The sequence below is a fragment of the Notamacropus eugenii genome, chromosome 6 (assembly GCF_028372415.1).
Source record: "Notamacropus eugenii isolate mMacEug1 chromosome 6, mMacEug1.pri_v2, whole genome shotgun sequence".
Taxonomy (NCBI): Eukaryota; Metazoa; Chordata; class Mammalia; order Diprotodontia; family Macropodidae; genus Notamacropus; species Notamacropus eugenii.
The window spans coordinates 58,464,690-58,487,261 of NC_092877.1; the positions used below are offsets into that span (position 1 = coordinate 58,464,690).

General features: G+C 40.1%; 1 long non-coding RNA gene across 1 annotated transcript in view; it reads right to left on the reverse strand.

The window, feature by feature from the left end:
- Nucleotides 1-728: 728 nt before the first annotated feature.
- LOC140511152 (uncharacterized) overlaps nucleotides 729-22,572 on the reverse strand; it is a 30,531-nt gene continuing 8,687 nt past the window's right edge. Inside the window, exon 3 of the long non-coding RNA XR_011969451.1 lies at nucleotides 729-2,197. This is a non-coding gene — a long non-coding RNA (uncharacterized lncRNA). The remainder of the gene's footprint in view (nucleotides 2,198-22,572) is intronic.

Genomic DNA, 22,572 nt, shown 5'->3' on the forward strand with positions numbered 1-22,572 from the left:
GTGAAGTTTTAAGGACCCTTGCAGCTCTAAAATTTTAAGAACAATCTTATTAAAAAAGGAAGAGGGAGCAGAATACAAGAGTACTTTCCGAAGTTCTCCCTTCTCTTTTTCATTTTCCCTTCTCTTAAGTCTCCTACCTATAAAACTGGGGAAAGAGGATGCTGGCAATATGAACTGTCTAATCGAGTGCTGTACATTCCTACCAGGGAGGCTAGAGAGAGATGAGACTATGACAGATCATGCCCAAGGTGGCGGATAAATTGAGCTGAATCCATAACGAGAGCAAACCTGAGGATTTGGTGATAAATCAGCACTGGAGAGAGCAGAGGTGTTGGTTTCAGTGAAATGAACTTGATCAAAAGATGAACAACTGGACATCAATTCCATTCCAGACCAGCAGACACGGGAAGAGTGAGGCCATCTTACATCCCCAGGCAGGTACAAGTGATGCTGAAACCAGGAGTAACTGTGATCCATGACTCAAAAAATTCAGTCAAGGATCTAAATCAGAATTTCATGCTCTTGTATTTTTTTAATAGTTTTTCAGTCGTGTATGATTCTTTGTGACCCCTTTTGGCATTTTCTTGGCAAAGACACTGGAATCATTTGCCGTTTCCTTCTCCAGTTCATTTTACAGATTAGGAAACTGAGCAAAGAGGGTTATGTGACTTGCCCAGGGTCACACAGCTAAAACCATCAAAGAGCAAGATTATGGCACAGAGAACTCCACAGAAAAAATCCCACCACCACCACAAACGGAGACTTGTACCTCCTGGGAACAAGCATTTATTAAGCACCTATTATATGCCAGGCATTGGGCTGAGCACTTTACAAACATTATGTTTTGAGATTTTTGCAACAACCCTACAATGTAAGTGCTGTTATTATCCCCATTTTGCAGATGAAGAAACTGAGACAGATGTTACGCGATGCCCACACAGAGCTAGTAAGTGTTTGAGGACATAGTACACTCAGGTCTTCCTGACTCCAGACCTAGCACTCTATCCATTGTACCACCCAACTGCCAACTTAGAGTCTTTAGAGAGTTATCTGGGCCACCGAGAGTTTAAGTGGCTTTCCAAGGTCATGGAAGTGGCACTTCAATCCAGGTCTTCTCACTGCTGAGGCTGTCTTATATAATAGATATAGATACATGCACGGTTGCATACATAGTCTCCCAAAAGTCTTAGTGTAGTTTTAACTCTTGGGATACCTTCACTCTCCGGGGCAGTTAGGTGGTGCAGTGGATAGAGCACTAGTGCAGGAGTCAGGAGGATCTGAGTTCAAATCTCACCTCAGACACTTGCTACATGACCTTGGGCAAGTCACTTAACCCCAACTGCCTCATTCTGGGTCATCTCCAGTGATCCTGATGAATATCTGGTCACTGGATTCAGATGGCTCTAGAGGAGAAGTGAGGCTGGTGACCTGCACAGCCCTCACTCACTCAAAACAAAGTCAAGTGCAAGTTATGTCATTATTTCTCTGATGGCATGGTCTTCTCTGGCAACAAAGGACGAATATACCACACACCTTGACTAATCTCCACTGTAGTCTTTCTCTGATGTCCCATCTTAGCATGGAAAGGAGTCAAGGTTCTTCAAGGCCATGCCAATAGAACATAAGCTCTGACAGCTGCTACCCATATGGAAAAGTGTTGGATACAGGCTCAGATACAGACTGTCTGCCTATAACCTAAGGTCCAAGCCAGCTAAGTGGGGAGAGGGTCATTCATTACTCTTCCTGCCTTTCTCATCTTTCTTGATGATACATCCATTCTCCCAGGTTTGAAGTCTCAGAGTTCTCTTCAGATCTTAACCATCCTACATGCCCCAGTTGTTAGTTCTACCTCCATCATCATCCTACCCCTTCATCTTGAGATAAATTATTATTTTACTATTATATTAACAACCAATTATTAAATTGGGTTCCAGGCTTTTCTCCTTTATTTTCTCTAATCATTAAGAGGCCCAGCTCCTGTAAAAGGTTGGCCTATGACTAACTGATGAGATTACCCCTAGCCCTCAGGGAACATGCTCTTCAATCTTGGGTAGGACCCCACCCAACCAGAAGATCTTACCTCTGTTTAGAATATATAGTTATCCCTTCCACATCTCGATTTTCCCCATGGAAATTCAGCTTTATCATGGATCAGCATAAGAAATTCAACGGGAACTTTGGGGGAGTTTTGTGGAAGCTGCAGAAAACACACAAAGGCCAGCAAATGACATAGAGCCTATAACCCAATACTTAAAGCCAAATCTTACAATCAGGAACTATAAACACCCCATAAAAGAATAACAAAATTCAGACTTCTTCTCTGGTACAAAGGGAGGGACCAAACAACTTTATGCAGATTTTCCAAATCACTGGGATAGCATGCACCTAACTCGTGCTTTGTGGAAGGGATACTTGTAAACAGAATCCAGTCTGAGTGAATTCTTACCCTAGGGAAAGGAGCCCTATCCTTAGAGTTTAGGGTGACCCAACCCTTGAAGGAGAAAACCAACCAGGGTGGTCTGGATGGAGATGGATTTCCCTGTCCAGATTGCTAGAGGTGGCCAAGTCACACTTTCAGCAGGAGATGAAGACTTCTAGCTCACCTCCTCATTAAATGTCCACCAATCAGGGTTGATTTTCACTTGTCAGGGATATTCCCTTTCAAAAAGTATTTAAAGTTTTCAGGGGCTTATCTTTGATTATCCAGAGAAACCACTGACCATCAATTTATTGATTGGTGGCTAGTCTAATTAATAAATCGATTAATTGCCCAGAAACTCTGTCTCTCAAGGTTTTTCATTCATTACAAATTCTGCTCTCACAGTTCATACCCTATCTGAGTCCTTCATCACCTCTCACCATGATAGCTATAATGGAGCAAATCCAATGGAAAATGAGCTCTTGGAGGGCAGACATTCTGGTTTTTATTACTGTTGTTTTGTTTTTGTCTTTGTATCCTTATCAAATTAGCACAGTCTCTGACACGCTGTTGGTACTTAATGAATGCTTGTTGATTTAAATTGAATTCCTAACTGGTCTCTGAACCTCCAGTCTTTTCCTATTCCTGCATGTTATATTCACTGAGACCTTAGTAATTTTCCTAAATTCATTGTTCTGATTACATCTCTCTTCTAATTAAAAAGCTTCTGTAGTTTCCTATTTCCTACCAACCAAGTTATGGATGTATTATACACATGCATACATATCCATACACAGCCTCTTTTTTCTCCTTAAAAAAAAATACTAGTATGCTAATGAAAAAAGTCAGGAGTTTTGAAGTTTTTAAAATAATTTATTCTAAATCACCTTGGGAGCCAAGGAAAATAGTAGTTACCATTTATATAACTTTAAAGTTTGCAAAGTACTTTGCATATATTATCTCATCTGATAAGAAAGAAAATGTTGCTTTCCAGATTGTAGAAGTTAACTATAAAATATCAGCTTAATGCAAATAGGTTAAATATAAAACCAAACAACTTTGGTAGCCATCTCTGGGGGCAGGACAAGAAAATTTACATGATAACATTGTATATTTAAAAGGAATAATAAGTTGTACATAATGGATTTGTTATTTCATGTACAATCATCCTTTTTATCACACTATGTTATGGAAATGTTTGTTTTATTCCATAAATTAAATTAATTAAAAAAATAACTTTGTATTGCTGTGCAAAAAAATAAAATAAAATCAACATACAATACACCGGTAACATCAAACTCCCCAAGGCTGCATAACTGAATGTTTACAAGCTAGATGAAAAGGTAATTGGGAAATGTTTTAAAAACACAAAGAAAACAACACAACACAACATAGATAATGTTGATTTGTGGTCTTCTAAATCAATATGTGACTCACAGGGATCCCTTTTTATTTGAGTTTGATACCACTGCACAACAGTGGACTCACATCAGAGAGTTGGAAATTTAGTACAGATTCCCATTTGTGCACTACTGAAAGGAACAGATCTTGAGGATAATACAATGTAAAAGAGGCATTTTAAAATATTTAACATTTCTCCAGCACTTTAAGCTTTATGAAGCACTTTCCTCATGACCTTATCAATCAACAAAGATTGGTTAAGCACCTACTACGTGTCAGACAATTTGCTAAATGTCGGGGATACAAAGAAAAGCAGAAGACAGTCCCCTTTCCCAAGGTGCTCACCACCTACAGGGGAAGAAACCATGCAAGCACCTACATACAGACAAGCTGTGTTGCTGCTGTACCTGTTCACTCATGTCCAAGACAAGGTCTTCCTGACTCCGGGCAGGGTGCTCTATCCACTGAGTCACTTAGCTGCCTCCATAAACAAGTTATAGATGGGATAAACTGTGTGATCTCGGAGGAAAAGCACTAGGAGTAAGCAGCAGGAGTCCAACCAGCAAGTTACTGCAGTGGTCTAGGCTTTAGGTGATGAGGACCCATACCAGGATGACCGCAGCCGGAGCATTAAGTGGAAAGAAAATGATGTCTTGACAGAACCAGAGCTCCAATCCAGTTAAGTACACTTTCCACTACCCCTCTCTGCCTGCCATTAAAAATTACTCCTGTTTGAGAGACTATCTCTCAGGCTTCATGCTAGTGAATGAAACACATTTCATCTGGCCTGGATTTCTGCAAGAAAGATGGCACACATTTTCTGGAGCAATATGTCTGCACTCAAACCTATCTGGCTGAGGTGAACTGCACACAAACATGGTAAAACTTACCTTGTAAAAGACAACTCATAAAATTTCAATTTTCTGAACCACTTGTACCATTCACTGGGGAAAATCAGTTTCAATTATATCCGTAGTTTAATTTGTTTATTTGTGCATGAAATACACAAAGAGCAAATAATTCTTTTCACCATTGAGCTGCAACCTAAGGGGAATATACATATATTCATATATATTGCGTGTATATAAATATATGTGGATCTCGATGTATTTATGCAGCAATAACTAACAATGCTCCCAGGCACTGGCAAGACATCTGTTGATTAAAATAACAAAATATGAAATTCATATTAATTTTCTATTTAATCAGAATTTGCATTTCAAATTAATGACTAAGTTTATTCAGGTTTCCCACTGCCTGTCATCTAAAGTCTATCAATCAATCAATCACTATTGTCTTCTCTCTTGAGCAGCCAGGTGATAAGAATCTTGAACAGAGCAAGATGGCTCATTTTGTCGAGAATACAGATGCAGCATAATAAAAAGAGCCTTGAATTCGGGATCATAGAGATCCCGAATTCAAGGTTTATTTGTTAGTAGTGACAACCCATTATGTTACAGTGGAAGAAAGGAAGTCCTAGAGAGACTTGCCCGATATCAACTGGTAATGAATGAAAAAATCCAGATTCAAACCCCAGTCTTCAGATTCCAAATCCTAGATGCCTTTCACTTCACCAAATCTCTTACCTCTGAGACTTAGTTTCTTCAGCTTTCCCATGGGAATAATAACACTTTGCATTGACTGACTCACCAGGCTACTGTGCAGACAATGTTCATTGGATGTTTTTAGATAGCGCACTGTATAGAACAAAGAATTCAAATTCAGCCTCGGACTCTTGCAACTGTGTGACCCTAGGCAAGACACTAGTCTTCTTCAGTTTCCTCAACTGACAAATCGGGACAACAATAGCCCTTGCCTCCCAGGGTTATTGTGAGGATCAAATGAGACAATGTTTGTAAAGCATTTAGCACTGTGCTTGGCACACAGTAGACGTTTCGTAAATGCTTGTTCTCCATTCCCCACCACGCTCCTAGAAGGCAGGAACTATTTCATGTCTCTCTTTATGTTCCTAGAATAGTGCCTGACATATAAAGGTAGGTGTTCAGTTGTATATTGAATTAAACTGTAAAGGCTGTCTTCAGGAAGATGCTTGAATGAAAAGGGAGGTGAGACAGTCACGGGTTGAGATAGCTGCTGGCCCACCTCTGGTGTCCATTCTAGATGTGAAGAAGAAGGCCCCAGTTTACTGGACAAATGCTCTTTGGTAGAAAAGTTGGTGAACATGGACAAAACTCATACCAAATGTGAAGGTGCGGATATGTTGTGGTCCATACTACGAGAAAGAATACTCACATTGATGAAACCACAAATGCACCAAAATTATCTAACCAGGGTCCAGAACTCGGGGGAAAGAGGGGCTTTAATCTAACTATCTTTTGCTCTTCTCAGATCACACCCAAGAATTATGTTCATTCCTCAGCTTCACATTTTAGGAAAGACTTTGAGAATGTCTGGGGCATCTAAAGGATGGCAGCCAGGATGATTAAGGGGACTACAGACCATGTAATCCTAGAGTCAAGAGAAGGAGCAAGGGAATTCATGATAGAACCGTCACAAATATTTTAAATGCTTGCATCATTGTTTATTCAGCTTGGTCCCAAGAAATCCAGGTGAAAGTCACACAGAGACAAATTTTTTGATATAAGAAAAGACTTCCTAACTATTAGAACTGTTCCAAAGTAGTGAGGTATTCATCACCAAATGTCTTCCAACAAAGATTGCTTGTAGGTATTTGTAGGGGATTGCTGTTTTATTCCTGTTTATATCCTTGGTTTGTTTTATGGTGTAGTGAGTAGAATGCTAAACCTGGAGTCAGGAAGACCTGAGTTCAAATCTAGCCTTACTAGCTTGGTAAAGTCACTTAACCTCTATTTGCCTCAGTTTCCTCAATTGCAAAATGGAACTAATAATAGCATCTATCTCCCAAGGTTATTGTAAGGACCAATAAGATATTTGTAAAGCACCTAGCACAGTGTCTGGCACATAGAAGGTACAATATAAATGTTAGCCATTATTTTAAATATTTTGGTGACTCGATAAAATGGGTTTCTTTTGTAATCCTTTGTATTTTATTTTGAGTATCCAAAAACATTACTCTGAGGCAGGGTCCATAGGTTTTCGCCAGCACACCAAAGAGTTCCATAATACTATGAGGTTAAGAACTCCTGATAGAATTCAACTCCTCAATTTTATTGATTAGGAAACTGAGACCCAAAGAAAATAGGCAACTTAATCAAGGCCTCATAACTAATTAGTAGCAGAGCCAGCACTTGAACTCAGATCTTTTGGCTCTAAATCTAATGTGCTTCCTTCTATAGTACACAAAAGAGAATGCAGTTCTCCTGATTCCCAATCTATTTTTCTTTACACTATGTCATTACTAGAGAATATTAGTGTTGGGTCTTAAGATCATCAGTATTCATCTGCCTCTATTTTAAAGATGTTTGTTAACAACTAGATGATTGAAGCCTTAAAATTTAATTCATCACCATTTACTACTTACCCATTTCTTGCAAGTCCTGGTGCTGGGAAACACTGTTGAGGATGTAAAGAAGATGTCATCCCTAACCTGAGGGAGATTGGGGTTTATTTGGAGAAATGAGTCAGGCACACAAACAGTTGTGGTGTGGTGAAGAGAATTCCTATTCTGTAACCCGAGTGACCTTGAGAAAGTCATAATGTTGGGTAATATGGCATCCCCACCCAAACTAAAAATTAATGCCTTGAGCTCTTCTCAATCCCTGGACCTAGCACAGAGTCTCATACGTAGTAGGCTCTTAAGAAATGCATCTGGTTTTTTATGGAAGCCCCATACAAAGAAAGTGCTATAAGCAATCTAAGGAGAGACATCCCTTGAATCTATAATGTGTGACAGGTCTTTGGGGGAAGTGGAGGAAGAATCATTAATAGGTTGTAATAGTAAAGAAAATGTTATACAGGAACTCCTTATAGCAAGGGGATGGGTGAGAAATTAATGAATCAGAATCTGGCTGTGTGACTAGAAAGACACTTACTTCTACAGTATTTGGACAAGATGCCAAAGCTTGTCATGACTAGAAGTGCTTACCCAAGGAAAGGTCTGACACAACAATAATCATTGCTCTTGTTCAGGGAGAGCCCTGGGCAAAACACCAGCATAAGCCAAGTTTGTTGTAGGTGAGTCGATGGTTCTTAGAATCACAGGAATTACATCTAGAAGAAACCTCAGAGACCACAAGGTCCAGTTTTCTCATTTTATAGATAAGGAAACTGAGGCCCAGAATGGAGAAGCAAGTGTTTTGCTCAACTTAAATCTGAAACTTACTCTGTCACCTCTCCATCCTAGAATCTATACACATATGTCCTAGGCCCTCTCCTCTTTTCCCTCTACACCATTTTATTGAATGATTTCATTAACAAGGATTGACTCAATTCCAGATGTACATATCAAGCCTTAGTCTCTCCCTTAGCTCCATACCAACATCAGCAACTACCTGGATGTCCCATAGTTACCTCAAACTCAAAATGTCTACAACAGAACACATTATCTTCCCTCCCCCCTACCCTGCTGCCTCCTAAACTTCTTTATCAAGCTTGGTATCAAAGGCACTACTATCCTCCCAGCCACCCAGTCTTGTAATCTTAGCATCATCCTAGACTCGTCATTCACCCTCATGCCATATATCAAATCTTGTCATTTCTACATCCACAATATCTTTCTTATTCACTCCCTTCTCCCCACTCACAAAGCCATCATCTAAAGTTCAGATCTTTCTCTTCTTGTCTAGTCTATTGCAATAGCCTTCCAACTTTGGCCTCCTTTATTCAACTCTCTTCTTAAAGCGCTTTCTTACTACGTATCCTCCTACCCCTCTGTCTTTCAATGAACTCCTGTGGCTCCCTATTACCTCTAAGATTAAAGTCCTCATTTGGCATTTAAAGCTCTTTAAAATCTCTCTTTTTACCTTTCCCATTTTCTTACATTTTATTCTCCTCCACGCACTCTATGGTTTAGTTACACTGCTACTTGCTTCCTTTCTCTTACATGATAATCTATCTCTCATCTCCATGCTTTGCACTGACTGGCTCCTAAGCAGTCTAGAATGCTCTCCCTACTTCTATAACATCTCAACTACAAGGGCTCATCGAGTCTCCACTTGCATCAAGATAGGTAGGACCCCTGGTGCTAGATGAATTCTTCCTTTCTCAGGAAGAAGAAAGAGAGATGACAGAGGAAATCCCCTACAAACAGAGGTTGGGAGCAATGGTAAATGGTAAATAAGCCAATGTTGGGAACCAAGCCAATGGGACCACTAGAGGCAGGAAGCAAGGTTTTAGGCTCTGAAAGTTTGGTGTGGGAGAGAGACAATAGGCTGAGCCAGACAAAGGGTTTGGATTCAATTTCTATCTCATTACTACATGGGTACTGGCTATGCCCCTTCTTCCAACTCTCTGAATCTCCCAATAGTTGATAAAATCTTCAGGCAGTTGCTACCTTCATGACCTTCCAAGGAAGCTATTGGCCAGGCTACCTCTGTCTAGAACCATAATTAACATCAGTTGAATAAGGCATTGTTCCAGGGTGTATATTATCCTGTGAAGTACACAAGTATACCTATTCCTCAGGAAATATGCCTCCTTCTACCAGCCTCATGCTGACCACTATCTCTATCCTTTATTCCATTGTTATTTTAAGGCATTGAGAGCCAGCAGGATGATGCAAGGAACAGGTTCACCCCATCATGACTGTACATACAGGTGGAATACCCTTTCATGAACTTGCTCCAGATAATTTCAGTTAAAGTCCCAGTCCCAAGCCTGAAACCCTGTCTTCATTAACTTCCATGAAATTCAGAGGATGAAGACACAGGTAGAAGGGGCAGCCCCAGAAGTCAGAACAGCAAACTGACATCAACGTTCCATTTCCAGTTAAACACGCACACACACACCAAATAAAAAGCTATCACTCATGCACGATTCTTGCCCCAGCTTCTCCTTCCCTTAAGAGTCTCTGCATTACCTTCCTAGTAGAAGAAAGCATAGCTGGTAAAAAAAAATCTTTTAAAAACTGATCTGATTTGCTGCCTTACAAGGAAAACTCTAAATCAGTCAATTAAACAAAATGTTACTGAAATACTCAAAACCCAGTGACCATATCATTAGCTTGAAAGCCACCTCATCCGAAAGCTGTTGGAGCTAATAAGTGACATTTTATCTTCCTACACTACATGAATAAAAATTATTTGAGAGACAACGATAATTATCTATGTGGGATGAATTAATATTAGCAAATCTGAGAGCTCAGCTGGGTCAATCAAAGTGAAATGTCAAACTTTGTCCAGAGTATTAGGTAAATCATAACATATGTCTGTGATTTTGGCTAACAGACCAGAAGAAATCACAATAATGCTTTCTTCTTCAGTGATGCGAGCACTCCTTCCACAAGGGCACATCACAAGGATGGCACACTTTCTCATACTATGCAATCTGTCTTTCTTTGAGTATCCCTTGGAAGAGCTACCCAATGCACCAGAAGTCTTCCTCTGGTTCTTTCCATACCTCACAGATAAACTACTGGACCAAGGAGGGAAAGAACAGGAAGCCCCAATATATTACACCAAGATATCAGTAGCAACACTCTTTGTAGAAGGAAAAGCTAGAAATATAGCTGAAGGAAGACTGAACAAAGTATGGTATAGGAAAGTAATAGCTTATGACACATCAATAAGAAATCATAAAAGCAATGGTTTCAGAGAAAACTGGGAAGACTTGTAGGAACCGTGACATGAGCAACATGAAGGGCATAATTTAGACAATAATACTGTAAAAATAGACAACTTTGAAATACTGAAGAATTCTAATCAATATAAGGACCAACCGTGATTCTAAAGGACCAGTGATGAGGAATACTACCCATCCTCTGACAGAGAAGCAAAGGCCTCAAAATGAAGAACAAGACATATTTTTGAACATGACCAACGTGAGAACTTCATTTTATTTCACTACACATACTTATTATGAGGAGTTTGTTTTTCTTTCCTTTTTTTTTTCTTCTCAAAGGGAAGTGGCAGGTAGGAGGAAGGGTAATAAATACTTGTTCATTGAAAGATTTTCTTTTCAAGATGAATATGGCTAGGTGGTGCAAGGACAGTTAAGTAGCACAGTAGATAGAGTCCCAGGCCTGGATGAGTCAAGAAAACTCATCTCCCTGAGTTCAAATCCAGCCTCAGACACTTCCTAGCAGTGTAACTCTGAGCTAGTCACTTAACCCAGTTTGCCTCAGCTTCTTCATCTGTAAAATAAATTGGAAAAGGAGATGGCAAACCATTCCAGTATCAAATGGAGTCACAAAGAATCAGATGTGACTGAAACAACTGATCAACAACAATGAAATATGATTGTGCAGTGAGAAAATACGAATAAAAATGATGCAAGGCACTGCAGAAAGAGATCTGGATTTGGAAAGAGTACCTGATTTTAATATACATAGTCACTATAATAATGTAAATGGAAAGAACCACCACAAAAAATTCAAAAGGGAATGTTCAAAATTAGAAGGAACAGTCATGGCTCCAAAGAAGAAATATGAGAAGACATCCCTACGTATCGAGGGACAGAGGCAGGAGGTCCACAAGAGTTGGAGAGTGTGTATCTTCTCAGACTTTTTAGATCTATTGATCAATCATGCTGATTCTTCTTTTCTTTCTCATTTTCTGTCTTCAAAAATACTATTTTTCATACAAGACGATTCTTTAGGAGGAAGAGGGATAATAAGGGGAAGTTTGCTGTAAAAAAAAGCAAAATATATCAATAAAACTTATTTTTTAAAAAAAGAAAAAAATTTAAGAGAATACCTAGTTTTAAAGTTTGACTTTGCTACTTATTACCTGTGTGGCCTTGAGCAAATTACTTAGCCTCTCTGGGCCTCAATTTCCGGGTCTCTCAATGCAATGAGGTGCTTGGACTAAATGACCTCTAAGTTTCCTTCCAAAGCTGAATTTAGACTCTGATGATCTTACAAATAGAAGAAATTCAGAGAAACAGAGGAGATCTGCAGGAACTGGTCCAGAGAGTAACAAACAGAACCATAACGCTGCATTCATTGTCACATGTGCGCATTAAACTGATTGTTCTTGTGAAACTGCTTTTCTTTGTCAGGGGGGAGGGGCTACAAAAGAGCTGGAAGAGACCTCAGAAGCCATTAGGCCAAACATAAAGAGTTCATGCAAGCAGTTCATCAGAGGTGAGACTGGAACCAGACCCCAGGGGTCTCTGACTCCAAAGACCAAGCTCTTTGCCCCTGTACAGCACCTACCCCACAGACTCAGTGTGAGGATGCTAGGAGACCCTGTATGGAAAGTGATCTTCGCCCCTTCAAGAGTTCTGTAAAAGTAAACTACCCCTGTTACTCAAAGTCCTCCTCTCTCCTCTGAACCCTCACCAAGGTATGGCAGAGACCTCAGATTTTCTGAGGCTGTGTTGGGAGGGCACAAGATCTCGCATGTCCTACCAAGCTGGCAAGGTTTGAGTATGGGCTCAGCCACCATAGGCTGTGCATCTTTCACCACATGATCGGCAGAGCTAAGTACAGAGAGGCTGGGACACCATCATAATGCCGGCCCCCTATGTAGGAGGGGCCACTTTTGACTTACAGTCATGTACAAAGTCCCTCTGCTAAAGAGAGTGTGGAAAGACAACAATTTGCCCCAGGCAAGTGAGTTCTCATCCTCATGAAATCAAGCAATTCTGGAATATTGTACCTGTGGTGAGGGCACAAGGAAAACAAGGGCTGTCCCCCACACATGGCATGGGGTTGTCCACAGGAGGCAAAGTAGATATCTCTAGCCTCTTCTCCCCCACCTTTCTCCAAGGAAGACTTTGATTGCTTCCAGGAGGGGAAGCAGGAAGTTGAGGCCAAGGACCATTCTGTCCTCTTAAGAAAGAAAGAGTACCAGGCTAGAATTACATCTATATGCTACCTTCAATACTATTAGTCTAGGTTGATATTAACAGAAACAATTTACCTTATGATCACTGTTTCATTATTGAGGGGAAAGGGAGGAAGACTTCAAGGTTTACATCCAAAGCTTACCTCACTTCCTGCCAAATACCCGTTCTACAATGAACACACAAAGCACTTAGCTAAGAAACGCATTTACCCAAATCAGTAGCAAAACAAATTAGAAAATATTCTTCTTATTGTCTGATTAGTTCAGTCATGTCTGACTCTTTGCGACCCCATCTGAGATTTTTCTCAGCAAAGATACTAGAGTGGTTTGCCATTTCCTTCTCCAGCTCATTTTACAGATAAGGAAACTGAGGCAAATAGGGTTAAGTGACTTGCCCAGGGTCACACAGCTACTATGTGTCTGAGGCTAGATTTGAACTCATGAAGATGGTCCTGACTCCAGGCTCAGCATCCCATCCATTGTATATTCATTATATTGACAGCCACCTAGCTGCCTGTATACATATGAAATATGTGTGTATGTGTGTGTATACGTATATATACACACACATACACACATATGTATATATGTGTGTGCATTATGTATTCAGAAAGTATACATATGAGAATATATACCCTACAATACAGAATAAAGGAGTTTTTCCACTGGGAACAAAGAAACTCGTCACAATCAAGAGAGAGAGTGCTAGATTTCACCCAAGGTGAAGTTCTCCGAAATCTATAGTGTAGAGAGCTGGGGTTGGAGACATGAGGGGGACCTTCAGTTCCTCTCACGTTTTCTTCTTTTCAGAGTCTTTTCCTTCAGCAATATGAAGTGGGATTGGGCTCTCCCATCTCCCCTCTCAAAGCTGGAAGCCAGAACCACCCAAAGCTTGAAGAAAATTCCAAAGCTGGAGACCACCCCTCTCTCCCATTCTCATCAGTTTCATCCTATTCCTCACTCAGGACAGAGAATTCTTCTCCACCAATAAAGAGAGTCTTGTACCCAATGGGCTTTGGGAATGAGGTAACCTAACATACATAGGTCTCATAGAGCTAGAGCTGAAAGGACCCTTAAAGGCTATCAAATCAATTTTCTTATTTTACAGATGAGGAGAATGAGGCCCAGAGAAATTAAGCGAGTTGCTCAGGGTCTTATAGCTAGTGTCTATGGTAGGATATGAACCCAGGTCTTACTGACTCCAAATCCAGCTCTCTATCCATACAGTATACTATGACCCTCTTTCTCTCTCTTCTTTTCTCTCTTCTTCCCCTCCCCTCCCCTCCCCTGTCCTGTCCTGTCCTGCCCTGTCCTGTCCTGTTCTGTCCTGTCCTGTCCTGTCCTGTCTTGTTCTGTTCTGTTCTGTTCTGTCCTGTTCTGTTCTGTTCTCTCTCTCTCTCTCTCTCCCCACATATGTGTGTGTGCTAGAAAGTACCTATCTAAATGAGCGAGGAGGCTTCTCAAAGTTCACATCTTAAATTTTAGTGTTTTTTAAAGTCATAGACATAGACAAAATGAAAAGCAGATAGGTATAGATGTATGTAGATAATAGATAGATTAATTGATTGATAGACTGTTGTTGTTCTTCAGTCATTTTCTGTTGTGTACATGACCCTATTTGGGGTTTTCCTGGCAAAGACACTGAAGTGGTATACATTTCCTTCACCAGTTCATTTTACAGATGTGGAAACTAAGGCAAATAGTGTTAAGTGACACGCCCAGGTTCACATAGCTAGTAAATGCCTGAGACCAGATTTGAACCCGTCTATCCACTGTGCCACCTAGCTGCCAGAGAGATATGTAGACAGACACACACATAGAGAAAAAGATCCAGATACACAAATGCTACCTACACTTGAATATGTTTCTTGAGGCAACTAGGTGCTATACTGGCTAGAGTGGTGGAGTCCAAGTCAAAAAGTACCATGTTCAAATTCAGTCTCAGACGCTCACCAGCTGTGTGACCCCAGGAAAACTCTTGTTTCCTTCTCTGCAAAATAGTGATAATAATAGCACCTACCTGACAAACTTGTTGCCAGGATAAAACAAGATAATGTTTGCAAAACTCTTTGCAAATCTTCAAGAACTACACAAATTCTTTCTATCACTGAGAACAAGGACTATTTCCTCTTTGTTTTTATATCTCTAGTGCAGTGCCAGAACATAGGAAGAACTCAATAAATGTTTATTAAATTAAATTTAACTTCTGGATACATCTACATCTACCTGTAGGATAGGATTAGAGATTGGACCTTTGAATTCACTGATAGAGAGAACTCATTGATTAGGAAACACTCTCTACCAATGTAGGTGACAAAACTTGCAACTTAATAGTCTTAGAGAAGTTCAATCCTTTGCCCAGAGTCATACTGCCAGCATGTAACAGAGGCAGCACTGGAACCCAGGTGCTTCTGACTCCTGGGTCAGCTTTTTATCCATTACAATACACTGCCTCCCATTTATCTACCTGTATCCATATTTATTATTGAAAAAATGCACTTTAAACAATGAGCTTCAGCTGGCCTTCTCCTTGCTCGCCCAGATGGGCACTTTCTAACATTTGGAGGGAGAGAATCAGTTTGAACACGAGTGATGAATTCAGCTCATTGGGCCTGGGCCAGCACATTTCACTGGGGAGAAAAAGCCCAGAGTTTTTCACCTCCATGACTGTGGTTTCTGAAATAAGGGTGACTCACAGATGATTCCAAAGGCAGTGATCTCATCTGAGTTGAGTTCATTCACTATACTTGAGTTTCTTTTTCTCTGACTTGTTTCTTATAAATTTCCACAAAGGACTACATGCATAATAAATCAGGGCAACTTCCAAGTTGTCTCAAGAGGGAGAGGAATCAGGGTGGTCAAAGGGGAATGCAAAAAAAGTGAGCCAGTGAAATGAAGCATAATCCAACTGACAGGAAGTCCTTTCCCAAAGGTGGGTATGTGAAATACCACACTCAGCACCAGGCAGTAAGAGGAAGTTGGACTGACTACCCAGAAGTCCTGTAACTCAATGTTTGAAACTGGATAAAATTTACTCCTTCCTTTGAACTTGGGCAGCTAGGTAGTACAGTAGATATAGCACTGGGCTTGCAGTCAGGAAGACTCATTCATCTTCCTGAGGTCAAATCTGGCCTCAGACACTTACTAGTTGTGTGACCCTGGGCAAGTCACTTAACCTGTTCAGTTTCCTCATCTCTAAAATGATCTGGTGAAGGAATGCAAACTATTTTAGTATCTTTACCAAGAAAACTGCAAATGGAGTCACAAAGAGTCAGAGACAGAAGAGTCAGAGACACGACTGAACAACTAAATTTGGAATTAGGAGGCCCAGGTTCTAGACCTGACCTTCCAACTAACTAATCAAATAACTAAGCATACCACTTTCTCCATCTGAAGCATAGTTTCTTCACCTATAAAATAAGAGGTTGGACTAGATGAATTCAAAGTCCCCTACTTCTTCAAAGTCCCATGACCTAAGAATCCCTTCCAGCTCTATGATACTATGACAACATTCTTTCCAATTAGGCTCATAATATAGTATTGTATGTGAAAGGAAACTTAGCAATCATCTAGTCCAACTCCCTTCTGTTATATAATATATACGTTTTATTTGTATATTACATATTCAATATAGTTATATACCACATATAGAATATACTGTATATAAAATATTCTATATATTTATTATATTCTGTTCCTATATTGTATGTTCTAGATATTTATTATATATTCTATTTCTATATGTTATATAACATATACATATATTCTATTAATATGTTATATAATATATAGATATAATAGATAGGCACAGATAGATAGATAGATAGATAGATAGATAGATAGATAGATAGATAGATAAAGGATACTGAAAGCCAGAGAAGTAACTGACTTGTCCAGTGTAACCCAGATAATTTGTGGCAGAATCACGGTCTAATAAATCCCAGTCTTGTCTTCTTTTCATTGTATCTCATGTGCAGACTTTTACTGTATACTGGAATGTACCACACTGAAAAAACTGGAAAATTTCCCTGAACTTGCCCTATCATAGCAAACTCTGGCCCAAGTGCCCCAAAATGCAATGTGATATAGACGAGACAGAGAAGGAGGAGACTTGGAGATGGGAGACCTGATTCTGATACATCCTTGCTGGGGAATCGTGGACAAGATTTTCCCTTCTCTGTGCCTCCTTTGTAAAGTGGAGATCATATTTGCACTACAGAGGGTTGCCATAAAGGAAGTATTTTGAAAACCATAAAGTTATTCTTAAGCTTTTTCTGCACACAAGTTTTTTATTCTTTGTTATGAGGATCACAAAACACTGAAAATTGAAAGTGCTCCCAAGGAAGGGTTCCAGAGCAGTCAAACCTCCAAAGCCATTCTGCAGACCATGGGAAGCATCTGTCTCTCTTTTCCTTCTCCTACCCCCACCCTCTTATCTTTTGACTTCTCCAGAACTCCCAGTGTAGATGGAATGGTTTTCTGGAAGCTTCAACCCCATGCATGGAAGAGCAGGCAGCAAAATGAAGCTGGAGACAGAAGCTAGGGATTGTGCAGGATACCTCAAAAAAACCCATTCTGTGTGCCTCAGCTTACCCTTTGAGAACCAGTGACACAAACTCTTATAAGATTTGAGAAATTATTGTAAATTCTTCTAGCTCTAACCTCCTCATCTTTTTAGAGAGCTAGGTGGTGCACAGGACACAACGCTGGACCTGGACTCAGGAAAACCTGAATTCAAATCCCACCACAGACACTTACTAGTTGAGTGACCCTGGAAAAGTCATTTAACTTCTCTCTTTGTTTCCTAAAGTATTAAAAAGAAATAGAAATAATAACCCAGCACCAACCTCACAGGGTTGTTCTAGAGATCAAATGAAATGACATTTTATAAGTGCTTAGCACAATGTCTGGCATTTTATAAATGGTAGTCTTTTTTCCCCTAAGGTCTCTCTCAATCAGTTCTAAGATCTCTTCCATCTCTAAAATTCCATGTTCTAAAGTTCTAGCTCTTAAATTCTTAAATTCTAAAGCAAGAGTTCTCAACCTGGGGTCTATGAACTTGGGGTTTCTTTTTAAAATATTCTGATAAATGGATTTCAGTATAACTTGTTTCCTTTGTAATTCTATGCCTTTTATTCTATGTATCTAAAAGCATTCTTCTATAAAGAGGTCCATAGGATTTACCAGACTGCTAAAGGGCACCATAATCCAAAAGGTGAAGAACCCTACTCTAACATCTTTTCCAGCTCCAAAATGATGTAATCTTTAGTTACCCCATTTCTCAGTGATGAATAAGGTCTTAAAGGGCATGCATATGCATAAGGCAAGCACAGTCAAAATTATTTATGCTGATAAAGAACACATAAGTTAATACAAATCAATTGGCAGGAGATGGCAAGGACTGCCAAACAATGCCCTAGAACCACTCACTATAATTTAAGATTCTCAGCCAACTAATGAAATCCAGACACAGGCCTTAGTCCTGCTGGCTCTCACTGAAACACTGTTTGATGGTAGTCACAGACCACACATGGTTCTTTGACCTTAGGAGGTTCTACACCACCAGGCACTAGATACTCCTCAGAAACTGGCCTAGGGCCTTCAAGGAGCCATGGATGTTAAAAAGAGATCACATTCCAAAGCACTCCAATATTTACAAGCCTTTTTCCCTACCACACCCTGGTAAAATTAGTAGGAAATGCAAGTAATGCTAATCCCATTTTACAGTTGAATGAACTCAAACTCATTGAGAAGAAATTTGACCCAAAGCACCCAACTTGTAAATAGGAGAGCTACGTTGGGGCTTCCCATCCTCTGACTCCAATATCAGTGTGCTTTACGCTATACCAGACGGCCTCTCCTTTCTCCTTGTACAAGGACAAAGGAAGTGTTGACAACAAGGAACAGTCATCCAAATTCTTCTTGAAGACTACCATTGTCAAGAAACTCACTACTTCGTGACTCATCCAATTCCACTGCTTGAAAGTTGTAATCATTTGGAAAGTCTTTTTTATACAGAGCCAAAATCTGCTTCCTTGGAGTTTATTAGAATTAATATAGCATAGGCTATGAATTCTCTCTTTTTCTCTCCCTCTTCCTCCCTCTCTCTCTTTTCTCTCTCTCTCTCTCTCTCTCTCTCTCTCTCTCTCTCTCTCTCCTACATCTCTTTCAGATTCTCTTCTTTCTAGCTATGCTTTTCCATTTTGATTTATGGAATTTGTTTTTTAAACCCAAATATTAAGTTTTCAAGTTGTCTCTATTAAGCTGCAAACTCAATCCCAAAATCTAATCTGTCAAGATCTTTTCTGTCTCCTAACTCTATCATCAAATACGTTAGCTCAACCTTTAGCTTGGAGTCATCTGCAAATTTGATAAGCAGGTTATCTATACCTTTATTCAAGACATTGCTAAAATGGACAGCATAAAGCTCTCTAGGGCACTCCACTCCAAATGTGCCAACAAAGCATCAATAACTATTCCTTGGGTCCTAGCACTCGATCAGTTCCAAATCCTCCTAACTGTATTGCTATCTAGCTGACATCTCTCCATCCCATCCACAAGAATAACATAAAAATTTGGGTAGATGATTTCCAAAATCCTGGCAAATTATATGTGAAGCATTCCTCTGATCTATCAGCACTATAATCCTGTCTCCCCCCACCCCCAAAAAAAAAATAAAAAAAGAAATAAGGTTGTTAGTCATGACCCGCTCTTGAAGTCATATTGGCTCTTTGTGATCACTCCTTCCTTTTCTAGATGGTCGTTCACCCTAGATGGTCAACAATGCACCCTAGAAGTTTACCAGAAACCAGTCAAGTTCACTGACCTACAATGTGCACATTCTGTTGTCTTCTCTTTTTTCACAATCAAGGCAATAAATATGTCCATCTCCCATCTTGCAGGACCTCTGTGTGTGTATGTATCTCCCTCCCTCTGTACTTCTCTCTCTCTCTTCCCCCCCCCCGACCCTTTCTCTGTCTCTATCTATGTATCTATCTCTATCTCTCTTTTTTTTCTCTCTCTCTCCCTTTCTCCAAGATAGTTCAAATTGTTGAGACAGTGGCTGATGACTCAGATCCACTAGTTCTTTCAGCACCATGTCATGTGGCTCATCTGGACCTCCTGACTTGGACTCATTGAGGGCTACTAGAGCTCTCTTACTATTGCCCCACTTATCTGGGGTATCCATTTCCTATTGTCCATTTCATTCTGTCTTTCCCAATCCAAAGATTTCTCCTGCAAAACAGAGAAAAGATAAGCAAGACTAAGGGCATGGCTTTTCCTTCTTTCCATAATCCATTATCACCATCCTATCTTCCCTAAGCAGCAGGCCTAACTTTTTTGGATGCCCTGCTCCAGTTTAGATTTTTAAGTCTACTTGTTGTCCATAGATGTTTTTGCCAGCCTCAGTTCATGTGGAGCTTCCTTATACTAATATACATACATAATATTATATGTATATATATAATTGTATTATAATATACCTACATAATATTATATAATATAGGGCTATGCCATACATTTGTATTCCTCCATCTTATCTACTATCCCTTTGTGGTCTCTTATTCCCAATACATGGCCAGCCCAAATCCTTTTCTGATCCTAAATATGATTAAGATCATCAGATTTAGAACTAGAAAGGATCTTGGATATCACCTAGTCCAAAGGTTCTTAACTGTTATAACTGCATTACAATCCATATGTATTTTATTTTGCACATTCAGAAACCTTTTGAGAAGGGGTCCATGGATTCACCACACTGCCAAAGGGGTGGGTGACACAAAAAAGATTTCAAAATGCCTTACCTGTTCCAACACTTTCATCTTACAGAGCAGGAAAGTGAGTCCCAGACTTATAGTGACTTACCAAGGTTAGGCCAGTGGCAGAGTCAGGATTCAAACCCAGGTTTTCTGATTCCAAATCCAGAATTCTTTGCATTGTTCCATTCTGTCTCACCTGCCCCCTTCATGCTGTCTTTGACACTGCTTTGACTGAATATTTCATTGTTGAGAACGTTACCCTGACCATGCCTCTTTTTACATAATATAGCAGAAAGAGTGCTAGATTTGGAGTCAGAGGACATGGGCTCAAATCCCATCCCCTGTAACTTGGACCCTATGTAACTTGGACAAGTCTCTAGACCTCTTTGAACCCAAGTGTCTCCTTGGCAAAATGAAGGGATGAGCCTTGAAATTCTAAATCCTCTGATTCTTACACTATAAACCTCAAAGCAACAGTGGCAGCAGCTGCTGGGTGATGGTTCCCAGTCAACCAGCCAGCCAGCAGATACCAGCTGTCCAGAGAGAAACATGAGGTCCACTCAAAAGTCTTTCCAAATCACCAAGTATTTAGGTAACAGCTGCAGCCACTGGATATGAATATGGCCCATTTTCAAGGAGAAGCTGTTTGCACTGAAGGTTGATACCAGAGGAAAGCATTTTTTAATTGTGTTTTGTTTCATTTTTTAAATTTCTCATACTCTGCTTCCTCCAGGATGCAGCCCTGCAGTCGTCCATGTTTTAAATCAACACACTCGGCTGGAAAGCAGGCTTCCAACTTTATGAGCCTCTTTTTTTTCTCATCCTCCCAGTTTTAATTACAGTGGAGTTTGCCAAAAAGTTCCATCTGAGGAGCAGCTCTATTTGCCAGAATAGATTTCCAATGACCCTGTGGAGTTCTGGCAGCCTCTGCTGGAGGCAGCAACTGACCCCACAGATATTCCTTCCTAACCAGCGGGACTCTAGCAATTGGCCAGACCCACTGTAGTGAGTCAGGGTCTGTGTGAGAGATGCTACAGTCTAGCCCCAAGGCAAGAAGATGCCACCCCTCCTGTAGAGGAAAGAATGAGGGAGCCAGGTGATCAGAGTCCTAGGCATCTGAATGAAGGCACGAGCCACTTCAGTTGTTGCCTTCCTCCCCCACCACAAACCTTCTTCACTCAGCCTTGTATGAAGCCCATGCTCAACACAGAATATCCCACACACACAAGAGTATTTTTATTCCCTCCTGCTTTTTTATAATTACATGCAGCATGACAGTCTGCCCAGAATCTGGATTCTTTGCTTCCTCTCATGCATTTTGTGTTCTCTAGGCAAATACAGTCGTCATGGTCAATGAATCATGAAGAATTACCAGTAAATAATTCTTCTGGAGTCATAATAGATCCACTGTATATGAAGCAATCTGACTATCCCTACATTCCTAGTTCAGAGAGTGTCATCTAGTGGCAAAAGCAGGAGATTCTAACTCATCCCATTTCTTCCTTTCCTGGTCTTTATTTTATTTGTATTTATGCCAGGGACACACCCATTCAAATTTACTAATCCACTATTTCTACAGCATATGAAGTCTACAGAACATTGCCCTCAAAACATGCCTATAAGGTAGACAGTGCAAATGTTATTAATCCATTTGATAGATGAAGAAGATAGATAACGAGGCTGCAAGACTTGTCCAAGGTCACACAGGTAATAAGTAGCAGAACCAGTTAGGCAATAGAGAGTCATTGATGGTTTCTGAACAGAGAAATAATGTAGGAAGATTAGCATGAAAGTGTTAAGGTGGGAAGTTTGGTCTAACTATCTACCCAGGATAGACCAAGTGGATGAAGAATGATTGCTGTCCAGGTCATGAAATGAAGTTCAATAGAAAACCCTACAGAACTCATCTAACAATGCATATATCTTGGCTAGTCACAAAAAATGGACAATGAGCTAAGTTTAAACTAAATGGAAAGAGGTGAGTGGACTGAACTCCTTTCAGGAAATTGCATATTTCTCCCAATGACCCCTAATCTTCTCCCTAAAACAAAGGCCCATCTTTTCAATATTTCTATTCTTCCTGAAGTATAACAATGTAGAGTTG